Source organism: Mytilus trossulus, chromosome 11 (assembly GCF_036588685.1).
Source record: "Mytilus trossulus isolate FHL-02 chromosome 11, PNRI_Mtr1.1.1.hap1, whole genome shotgun sequence".
Lineage (NCBI taxonomy): Eukaryota > Metazoa > Mollusca > Bivalvia > Mytilida > Mytilidae > Mytilus > Mytilus trossulus.
In genome coordinates, this window is record NC_086383.1 from 64,983,032 (window position 1) to 64,995,058 (window position 12,027).

The 12,027-nt window shown below is 33.2% G+C and overlaps 1 long non-coding RNA gene across 2 annotated transcripts in view; it reads left to right on the forward strand.

Moving 5' to 3' along the window:
• Positions 1-1,152: 1,152 nt before the first annotated feature.
• Positions 1,153-12,027, forward strand: part of LOC134691417 (uncharacterized) — a 40,388-nt gene continuing 29,513 nt past the window's right edge. For both annotated transcript variants that reach the window (XR_010102132.1, XR_010102131.1), the window contains exon 1: positions 1,153-1,214. This is a non-coding gene — a long non-coding RNA (uncharacterized LOC134691417). The remainder of the gene's footprint in view (positions 1,215-12,027) is intronic.

Here is a 12,027-nt window from a genome sequence, read left to right on the forward strand (position 1 = left end):
AGAATGAGTGTAGTCGTCAATAAGACACGACCCAACGAGAATGAGCCTAGACGTCAATAAGACAGCAACCCAACGAGAACGAAGCTAGACGTCAATAAGACAGCCACCTAACGAGAACGAGGCTAGACGTCAATAAGACAGCCACCCAACGAGAACGAGGCTAGACGTCAATAAGACAACAACCCAACGAGAACGAGGGTAGACGTCAATAAGACAGCGACCCAACGAAACCGTGGCTAGACGTCAATGAGACAGCAACCCAACGAAAACGAGGGTAGACGTCAATAAGACAGCCACCCAACGAGAACGAGGGTAGACGTCAATAAGACAACCACCCAACGAGAACGAGAGTGGACGTCAATAAGACAACCACCCAACGAGAACGAGAGTGGACGTCAATAAGACAGCCACCCAACGAGAACGAGTGTAGACGTCAATAAGACAGCCACCCAACGAGAACGAGTGTAGTCGTCAATAAGACACGACCCAACGAGAATGAGCCTAGACGTCAATAAGACAGCAACCCAACGAGAACGAAGCTAGACGTCAATAAGACAGTCACCCAACGAGAACATCAGGCTATAGAAGTTTTGTGTAAACTTGATTTTATATGTAAAGAGAGAGAGAGAAAAAGAGAGCCAATGAAAAATGACTTCTGATTGTATTGTTTATTTTGAATAAGTTCTTCTTTTCTTTTTACATATAAACATTACATGATTTTAAGCACGGGTTTATTTGTGCAGACTGGTTCCCGTTGAATGGAGAATGAGTTTAAACGACTGTAATGTATCAATTCTTCTTGTCATAGAGTTTTGAATTTCATTTCCATATGAAATCTTATCAATCCTGTATTAGTAACAACAAAATTGCATTTCTGGCAACTAAAATCAAATGTTTACGTTTTATTGAATGATTTTTATGATCTCACTAGCCCTGTTATTCTTATTAAAATAACAAAAATCATAAATTAAAACAATGAAAACCTATATTGAAGCCCTCCTCTCCTTAATATACATATAGAGACACGTACAATCCTTTGTGCTTGAAGAGTGGCAAGTCAACCAAGATATTTGAGGTCTTCCGAGTTAACAGTACGTCAGTGCTTTCATTATTGTCTCGTTTTCACTACATATTTTCTCTTCCTGTGTTCATTACTAATCGAACTGAGGCCTTTTAAGGCAACAAGGCGTTGTTCTAAAGTACTGCTCAGAAAGGTAAATATGATTAATTATATGATCAATTTCCCTCACTATGTTCAGATTTTTTTCAATTTTCAAGAAAGATAATTAAAAGGACTTTTCAAACCGTAAGAAAATTGGATGTTTATATAAAAATGAACTATTTTCAAACGTTTCTAAAGAAAGACTTCACATAGGAAGGATCTGCATAAAACTGATTTCTAAACCTTATAAAAATGAAATAAAAATTATGATGATTTTTTTAAATACAAAATCACAATGATCGACAGGACGACTGGAAGATTTGACTGATGCGATTGTTAGAATTTCCAATTTTGAAATTAAATATTCCAAAAACTAATAATTTAAACTAAGACCAAGTAAAAAAAAAATATGTATTCATAAAGACAATTATTCATTACTTATTAGTACAAGTTCAAAGTATTAATTTCACATCATGCAATTTATACACACAGGAACAGAGTGAATTATTTTGATGAAGTCTCTCCTATCGGGGAAGGCGTAAAAGAAGCTTCAAGTTTATAGATCAGACAATGTCTAAACCCTGTCAAAACCTGGTACATGTATATTGACATGATTGTCAAGAGAAATTTTTATTTATCAAAATTTGTTTGACATCAATTCATGAGAAAAGAGCTAATTCCCGGAGAAGCGGAAACATTTTATCATGGACAAATGTAGGAGGACGGAAATAGAAATTGAAACTTAAATTTAAACTTTAAACTGTGTTATTATTTTACATCATTAAAGCGGAAATATTTGTATCATCAATATATAAATTTGAAATAAAATCTATATATTGGTGATTGGCGATTTGATTGATTTTATACAAATTGAAGAAAGTGTTCGCTATTTAATGGGGTTTCTCTACAAATGTGTAGGTTTTGCTTATCATTGAAGGCCGTACGGTGACCAATATATAGTTTCTCACTTCTGCGTCATATCTGAGATTACTATAAAACAGTATTAAAGCATTATCAGTTGGTCATTTTGGTCTCTGATGGAGAGTCAGTGTCTCGCTGTGAACCATACCACGGCTTCAGAACTTATTTGTATAAAGTATTGCCGATTGACGGACACTGAATGTCAAACTGACATTTTTTTTCATTTTTTCTATATAATTTTTATTTCTGCAAATAATGTTTTGGTCAGGCTACATTTTTCATTTGCCTGGTCAGATGTCAGGCACAAAATTCATACTTTCAAGAAGACTGGTACATATGATCATATTATTACATTACAATTTGTAAATGAAAAATAAATTCTTTGAAGCATTGACATGTATTGTTATTTTGAAGATCAGCTGTTTAACATATAAGACTATAGAGCATTCAATTCAAGACTTAGTTGCGCAGAGACATTTTTAAACGATTTTATGGTAAAGTATCATATAAATTGTGAGAAACATGAGAAAATCTGCGTCCCCCTTGCTTGTGATAAAATTTCCGGAAAAAATTCCTGAAACGATTTGTATATTATGTGCATTAGTTTCCCGCCTCATGTCAAAATATTTTTACAGTTACGATTGACGGCTTGTGACAGAAATGACAATACCAGACGGTTTTGGTCAAACATACAACAAGACATATTCAAGGTTTTGTGACTTCACAAGGAAGTAGGTTATCATATTGTTAAAATAAGACGTGCATTTTGAAAATATTGGTCCCACAGCCGGACAGCAAATCATGAATTTGATGAAATCCACAGGCACTTGTTTCTTTCCATTCGAAGTTCGACTATCCATATAATTAGAAGCTTCTATTTATATGGATAGTCGACCTTCTAATGGATAGAAACAAGTACCTGTGAGCATATCTCAGGTTGACATATATGTAGCACAGGCACTTCGCCACTTGTTTCTGTCAAGGGGGGTTTCTATCCACTTTCGTACGAGTGTGGATAGTAGCCCTCCCCCCAACCCCCCGGGGTAACAAGACACAAGTGCCTGTGATATGTAGCTAGTTCTTTCAAACAGCTGATCTATATGAGTGTCTCCCCTTAATGGTGACATAGGCAGATACAGAGGGGGGAGCCCCCCTTTTGTGGGAAAAATTTGGTTGATTATATTGGGAATCACTGACGCATGACTGGAGAGGGCCCTCTTTTATGACAGTCAATGGGTCCCCCCTTCAGTGATATTGTTTGCCTTAAATCAGTGGAGAATAAAGGCTTTTTCCCCTGGAGAAGAATTCCAATTTGAAAAAAAAATGGCTTAAAATTACAGGGGCGTAGCTGTCGTTAGGCACTATAGGCACGTGCCTACACATAATTTTTCACAAATATTTTTTTTTTATTTGAAAAAATAATAAATAGCGTTATCTGTAGATGTTCTCCAGTGAGTTGTCAAAACTTTGGTTATCGAATGTCATGTGCACACTAGTCTCTCGTTCTTAGTGAATGGAATATTGGATAGAAATGAATGTTATTATGATTTTACCTTATATAGAATCTATAAACTAGAACTTTAGTTGATTTAGATCATTTCACTTCTATCAACAAAAATTTGAATGAACCTCAACTTAGACACATGAGTGTTTTATTTTTATTTTAATTAGTTGTTGTTAGTTTTCAACCAGCTTTCAACTTTGCCTTCCCCGACTTGCCAATGTTGGTTGTCCGTTTGGCTGTGCAGGATGTATAAATACGCAGTCACGTCAGGTCAGAATGGGGACATAACATCCGATGCCTAGTTGTAGAGAGAATGCCACTCTTTGGGTAGTTCGTAGTTGGTCTACTGAAAGGAAAAAATTCTGCTCCTATCTAATAATCCCTCATTTTACAATGCATGGCATTTTCAAATTTTCAGACCTTCGTCCTGTACGACACCTATTACAGGACCTAGTTCCCTGTTGTATTTATTGTAAGTAGTTAAACGGTAAATATGTTTTTGTTTGTCCAAGTTCCTAAGCAATTAGGGATTTTACAGTTTAGGATATAAAGAAACACGAATTTCTTAGTGAATTTTGTTACGATAGTATGAACAGAACAGAACTGTGTGTATGTGTTTGTGTGGCCAGGTTGAAGGTTTAAAAATAAAAAAAAGATTGATGTTTTTTTGTCTAGCCAAAAGGATAGTTCTATTATATAGCAATGTTTTCGTGGGTGCCTATTTTTTTTTAATGAAGGATCGTCACAATATTTACTATTAATTAAGTTATACGTATATATCAATCAGAACGGAATAGATATGAAAATACCAAACAGGTTGTACTCACTTAATTAAATGATACGCTGATATACGCTGGGCAGTGCATATTGTATTTTCTTTCTTTCATATTTCCGGTTGTACTGCGTTATCTAATTCACTAGTCAGATGTTATGGTGACTTATTCATAATTCTTCGAACTTTTCATCATCTATATTATAATTTTCATGAATAAATAACCAGTAAATTTAATATTTTGTACATAAAATTATGCAGCTAAAATGCTGAAAACCGTTTTCCGTCGGGGGGCTTTGCCCCCTGAACCCCCTACTAGGGCTTTGCCCTTGACCTACATGGGGGCCTTGAGCCGCCCCCAGACCCCCTGCCGATCGGTGCCTACAGTTGGCTGAATACATGTACCTAGCTACGCCCCTGAATTATTCCCAAAAAGATAACTTTTTTCCCAAACAGTGCAGTAATTGTGCATGAATACAAATTGAAAAACACTCATTTAAAAAAATTTCTTGCCTAAAATGACTATATGTGCACATTTTAGGGTCTATTTATGTATCATCACTCACAAAATGGTATCTTATTATAAAGCAGGGTTTGACTCTTGAAAATAGGTCTGTAAATTAAAGTTTCAGACAAATTCATGGTTTATTTTAAATTTCCCAATTTGATGAAAATGACGCATATTTTCCCAATAAAAAAGGGTAGAGGTAGTTTTGAAAAAAGCCAACAATATCACTGCCCTTATCCTTATGAAAATATCTGGATCCACCAGTGTGATGTACTCTTTAGTTTGAACTGGGACTATTATACTATAAATGGGACTGGAAACTGATCGATCTGTTTCGATTTCATTGCCACGATATCGGATTATTGATTTTTTGGAAAATGACGCGTCAGCGGCATTCTTCCATTACTATTGACCAGAACAACAGGAAGTCGATTATTGCCTCTGCCTACCGCACTTGGTTTCATATTTACTATTTTACAAACTAACTGGTATCTGCTTGTATTCCGCTACACTCGAACAAAGTGTGTTAGTCGGACGGGAACCAGTTTACATACTTTATTTTATTTAGTACAACAAAAATGTTGACCTGTCCATAGGAAGTCTTGTATAGTCCGCGCTTTTATTCTCAACAATTGAACCTTCCAGTGGGGATGCGCACTAAATAGTACAATTAGCAAGAAATAAGAGAACAAGTTCAATATTCGCGGCGTGGTTGTTTGTTTACATTCCGCCATCTTTGTTATTGATATTGTAGAGGGCGCTCTCATGATTTTACAAACTAATTATTTTAACTCGTCCATATTAATAAGTTATTTCTATTTAATATCAAATTAAAAGTGATAAATATAAAAACTAAACCTTTCATTACAAATTTCTCCTTTCTGTTCAATGCATAAATTTAGAATTTGTAAACTACAAAACGTAATCGGTTATTGTTCATTCCGTTTTGATGTTTCATACCGACTTAAAATTGGTTTGTATAAGCTTAGACCCTTCAAACATTAATGTGATAGGTATATTAAAGACTGTTTTACAAAAGGATGGAACTTTTTTATTTTCAAAATCGTATTATAGTGATATCTGTCATGTACGGATTTCAACTTTCACCGGTTAATTTCTTCTTTTACACGTGCGTTTAAACTTCCTTTCAAAACATCGCAAAGTTTCAAAATTGTTTTTTAAGTGAATTAATTTATTTCAACAATCATGAAGCGTTCTAGAATCAGTTTAAAACAGTTTCTACTTCTGTTTGATGATCGAAAACAGGGTTTCTCGAGAAAATACCGCAAACGATCGCAGAGGATTTGAAATGTTCAACTCAAATCGGCACCTGGTTAAATCGGCATATAGTCAAATCGGCACCTATTTGAAGTCAATTTGGCATCCAATAATATTTGTTATAATATTTTCTATTCAATCAACTTATAACTTTTACAAAGTACATAGTTAATTAGTTGTTGTGTATAAAGGTAAACAACGAAGCCCTTACCCAAGCTGTTACTTAACAATGAAACAATTAGAAAAATAAAATGGAAAACTATGAGTCCCTTTCAATAAATCTAACTTTCATGCCAAATAATAGCTAATTTTAGGTGTTTTTTTTCAGGAAAGTTTAAACAACATCAAACGAACAATCCTGTAAAATGCTCAACTGGTTAAAAAATGCATACAAAATGAATATTCAATACCTTTAATTCCTAAATATACCTCATATATATAATTAAAAATACATGTTCCAGACCATGAGTATTTTGACTGTACGTTCTGGACGGTAAACGTATACTCGTACAGTCTGACAATACTCGTATGGTCGGACCGTATGAGTAAACATGTATGGTCCAGTACGAGCTTACCATTTATCACAATCTTTATTTTTTATTTTTTATAAATTTTTATCATTACAATTACTTTTAGATGGATCAAATGAATAATTGAACAATTGAATTTAAATATTTGTTTAATTGAATATCTGAATCCTATTTTGGTACTCTCTCCCATGGTGACTCTTACTACCACAATTAATGATAAATTATTTACATTTATATGTTTGCAGTTCATTCATGTTCCTTTGCATTTGGGTGGAATCAGAAAAAATGAAGATTTTAACATATTGGGGCATATTGTTTGCCCCATTATATTTAGGAAAGTAAATTAAATGTCAAACCAACAAGTTCAATACCAGCTAACTTGCAGCCAAATTTCATTTAGATATCTTGTACCAGCCAAAAGTTTTATTAAAAAAACATGTCAAATTTGTCAGGAGTGTGACGCTTTTTGTGTGACAGGATTTTTTTTTAATAATTTACATGTTGAGTAAAAATTATTATGATGAATGCATGTATATGAAGATGGTTTATAATCATTCTTCAATACTAGGTTTTGTAGATTATAGATTGGTGTTATCATTGCACAAATATTATGTAAATAAATATACATTATGAAAAGGTCTGTACCAAAAATTAATATTGGCAAAATTTGATAATTTCTAAATTAAAGTGTTATGGTTGTATTTTAAAGGAGTATTTGTGTGTAAAACTGGTAAGTATTTATTGTATACATGTATAAGCTATCCATAAAAGGCTATACAGACATCCTGAGGTGCATAATTCACATATTGGATTAACTTCTATACAAGCACCCAAAAATGTCAGGAGTGTGACAACTGTCTTTAAACATGTACCAAATTTATATATTGCTTTTCATCTTACATTGTTATTTATTTTTCAGAAGCACCTGTTCCATAGAGAAGAAAAACATTTATTGCAGCTGTGATAATCTATATGTTGAATCTACACACTTGATTTTTAGATGTCAGGAGTGTGACACTTTTTTTATACATTCAATTACATTGTTTAAATTTTAATTACATATTAAAAAAAATGATCCATTGTTACTTGGTGTCAAAATTTTGATAGAAGAAGGTTAGTAAATACAAAATTTAAACACTATATGTCATTGAATGTATAAAAAAAGTGTCACACTCCTGACATCTAAAAATCAAGTGTGTAGATTCAACATATAGATTATCACAGCTACACTAAATGTTTTTCTTCTCTATGGAACAGGTGCTTCTGAAAAATAAATAACAATGTAAGAAGAAAAGCATTATATAAATTTGACAGTTGTCACACTCCTGACATTTTTGGGTGCTTGTATAGAAGTTAATCCAATATGTGAATTATGCACCTCAGGATGTCTGTATAGCCTTTTATGGATAGCTTATACATGTATACAATAAATACTTACCAGTTTTACACACAAATACTCCTTTAAGGTAACACGATACCGAATGACGTTACGCCACGAGTTATCGTTCCTGACGTTATCGAATAACGTTCACACATAATGTCATTCAAGCCGATGCATCAGGTTTTGCAATCACAAACTGATAAAAAAAAATATTGGGTATGTATGTGACATTTTTTATGGTAACTTTTTCTGGATACTTGATGGAGTAAAGGAAAATAGTTCCGGAACGGAAACGATTACTGTACGGAGTTTGACTAATGTCCTGACAACCTGACAATGTCCTGACAGAAATGAAAATGTTAAATAATGTTTTTATTATTGAAGGATTAACTTGAAATTTGGAACCAAGCAAGATGAGAACTTATATTTAATAAATAAAAGGGAATAATGAAAAAACATAATATAAGAGTTAGAAAACTTGCCCTGACCAAATTGATTTTGAAACTTCTTATGTCCTGACAGCTATGAACCAGCGTTTTTTTTTTTATTATTGACTAGATAGACTTCAAATTCAATACCATGGCAGATTAAAACATTTAATGCAATAATACAAGAAAAAAAAGAAGAAAACTTGACCTGACCATCTACATCTTTCCCGTGACTAATGTCCTGACCGATGTAAATTGTTTATAACTTTCTTTCTTTGAAGGATCGACTTCAAATCTGATGTCAAGGAAGATTCTGACATAAAATATAGAGATATAAGAAAGGGATCATTTGAAAAATAATAATTAAAGAGTTAGAAAACTTGACCTTACCAACATCGACTCTGCCCTGACTTATGGCCTGACCGATGAAGAAAATGTTAATAATTTTTTTTATACTTCTCATTGTTAATTTTTAAAAATGTATTACTTTACTTTTAAATATTCTGTTTCTTTAAAATTAAAGAATCTGAACGATTTATCTACATATAATAGACAGAGTTTTATCACAGGTCTTTATTCTTGGTATATGTCTGCAATAGATACTTTTTCATGATGAACGCCGTATTCCCATGAAATTTTGTTTTGAAAGTAGAAATCTAATCTATAGAAACTTAGGATGCGTGTAAAAAACACGGGGAATGGTTGGTACATCTTTTAATTCGTGTTAAAATGGTCGTCAAAAACACCGCTCGGGCAAAATGGAAAAAAAGAAATTTATCTGGATGAGAATACGGATAGAATTTAGGCGATAATGCACAATACAAGCAGTCTTTGCAACTCATACAAAAATAGTTTGTTTGTATGGAATGTTAAGAAAGTGGTTTACTTGGTTATTTTGCCGAATATCTTTCTCTAAGTTCCAGTATAAAAAGTCTCTGAAACTCATTGTTCTGTACAGAGTAAATCCGATATAGTTTCAGAAATTTTTGAAAATAAAGTGCTAGATTTGTAATCCTATAGACCAAGTCTACACGAGATAAACAGCAACATCGGAATGAAGCCTGAAAAAGTTAACGTAGGCTGAGAAATACATGGGAACTTGATTCGGCAAAAATAAAATGAGAAAAGTAGGTCCTGTTACAGTCTGATTAAAGCCATCCCCAATATGTCACTTGCGCCTATAAACGCAAGTTGATAGTCGGAACTGGCTATAGTCAGACTGGTTTCGTTACAAATTTTTTCTCTCCAAATTTACAATCAAACGACTGACTAATTATTATTCAAATGGAAAATAGAGACTGAAATAGCTAGATCTTGAAATCCTTTAGATTTTATTTTCGTGTTAATTACCGTCTTGCACGTGTATTTGGTGGCAGTGTGGTGTTTTTGTGTGATTTGAGGTAGAAATAATGTACATGTACAGGTTCGGAGACAACACGACTGAAAGAGAATTTTTAGATCCTGAGGGACATATTGCTCACATACTTAGGCAGCAACCATTTGATTTAATTGTAATACTAGTATAAAATGTATTAGCATGAGCTTTAGAAACAGGATGGAAAGCGAGACTCGCCGAGCTTTCCACTTGTTTCGTAGCGAGTGTAAAAACCTTTTATAAATCTGACAATGTATATTGCACATAATTTTAAATTTTGTTTATAGCCTACAATTTACACCCTAAGGCCTAGGGTTAATAGGGATAAAAATATGGTCACTTGGTCTTCTTCCGACCGGCAATTAAATGCTTCCAAAGTGAGGCGTCCATTTGGCTATGCGGGATGTATTATTTATTATAAACTGCGTCTTGAACATTCATAAAATATTTGCCACTGGACGTAAAGTTACGCAATCAATCCTACAATTCAAAATCGTCACTTGAAACTAATAGAGCACGCCAGCCACATCATATTGTTTCACCCGTGTAAATTCGACCGTCAATCTCACACTTGATAGTCTTTTTGCTTCAGGTTTAAATTATGTACCTGTTTTTAAAGGTGCGCATATCGTCCGGATTTTCTTTTTTTTTTGTTGTTCATGACAGGTTACTTGATTAGGCATTTTGAAAAATTCTAAAGGCCCGCAGAGTACAGACTCCGGGTATCATCTCCTACATGTGGAATTTCAAGTTTGAGCTTTTATGTTTCGCAGTTTGTTTTACTTATAAAGAATGTATATATGATCTCAAGATTTGTTTTATAAAATAATTTTCCACAAATGACAGACTGTTGAACTAATAGTAGCAGGTCAAGAATATAAGTTTTGATTTTTTCTTTGAGTTTTGTTATTTTATTTATCATGCATGAACTATTTGCCACTGAACGTTAAACAACCATCAAAAACAGAGCAATTATATCACTGTTAACTGAATCAAATTTCTAAAGTACTATTTTTCTGCATGGATGTAGCAATGACACCACCATTGTCATAAAGGATGGAGTTAAAAACTCAGTAATTCAAATGAATCACACGTAAAAAATTTCATGTTATTTTCACTCGCATTTAACAAAAATATGACTGTATTATGCTCGTTAAGTGTAAAAACAGACGATATTAATGTTAAATTCATGTTAGTGAAATTTCTATATGCAGGACGAAATAAATTTCATCAGTAGAATCTCATATAACTAGGAAATCTACGGAAACCTGACAGGGGAAACGAAAATAAAATAAACACCCTTCAGATCCCGACACATTTTGCGGAGAATAACGTTACATTCTGTATTCAATAACGTCACACGTTTTCGTCAAATTCTAAGGGTATCAATCAATTTTGAAGCCATTTATCTCAAAAACAAGGATGGTGACATATGATTTTCTATACATGTATGAATTCAGTTTGTAATTCTGAATATTATGTTAGTTTTTTGTTGTTCTCCGTATATAAGAACATAGCCATCCATTGGAAAATCTATAAAGGTTAGCCAAAAAACAGGCATTTCCCCTATATACCTAAGTAAATTTGTCGCCAAAATCAACGTGTTCAAATGAACATATCAAGAAAACAAAAATGGTGACCCCCATTTTTTATTACATATTTCGATGTAACTCGGTGCAAAGAATGCGTATGCGAAAAAGTTTGGAAATCGGGAGATATGCCATTCGGTATCGTGTTACCTTAAAATACAACCATAACACTTTAATTTAGAAATTATCAAATTTTGCCAATATTAATTTTTGGTACATACCTTTTCACAATGTATATTTATTTACATTATATTTGTGCAATGATAACACCAATCTATAATCTACAAAACCTAGTATTGAAGAATGATTATAAACTATCTTCATATACATGCATTCATCATAATAATTTTTACTCAACATGTAAATTATTAAAAAAAAATCCTGTCACACAAAAAGCGTCACACTCCTGACAAATTTGACATGTTTTTTTAATAAAACTTTTGGCTGGTACAAGATATCTAAATGAAATTTGGCTGCAAGTTAGCTGGTATTGAACTTGTTGGTTTGACATTTAATTTACTTTCCTAAATATAATGGGGGAAACAATATGCCCCAATATGTTAAAATCTTCATTTTTTC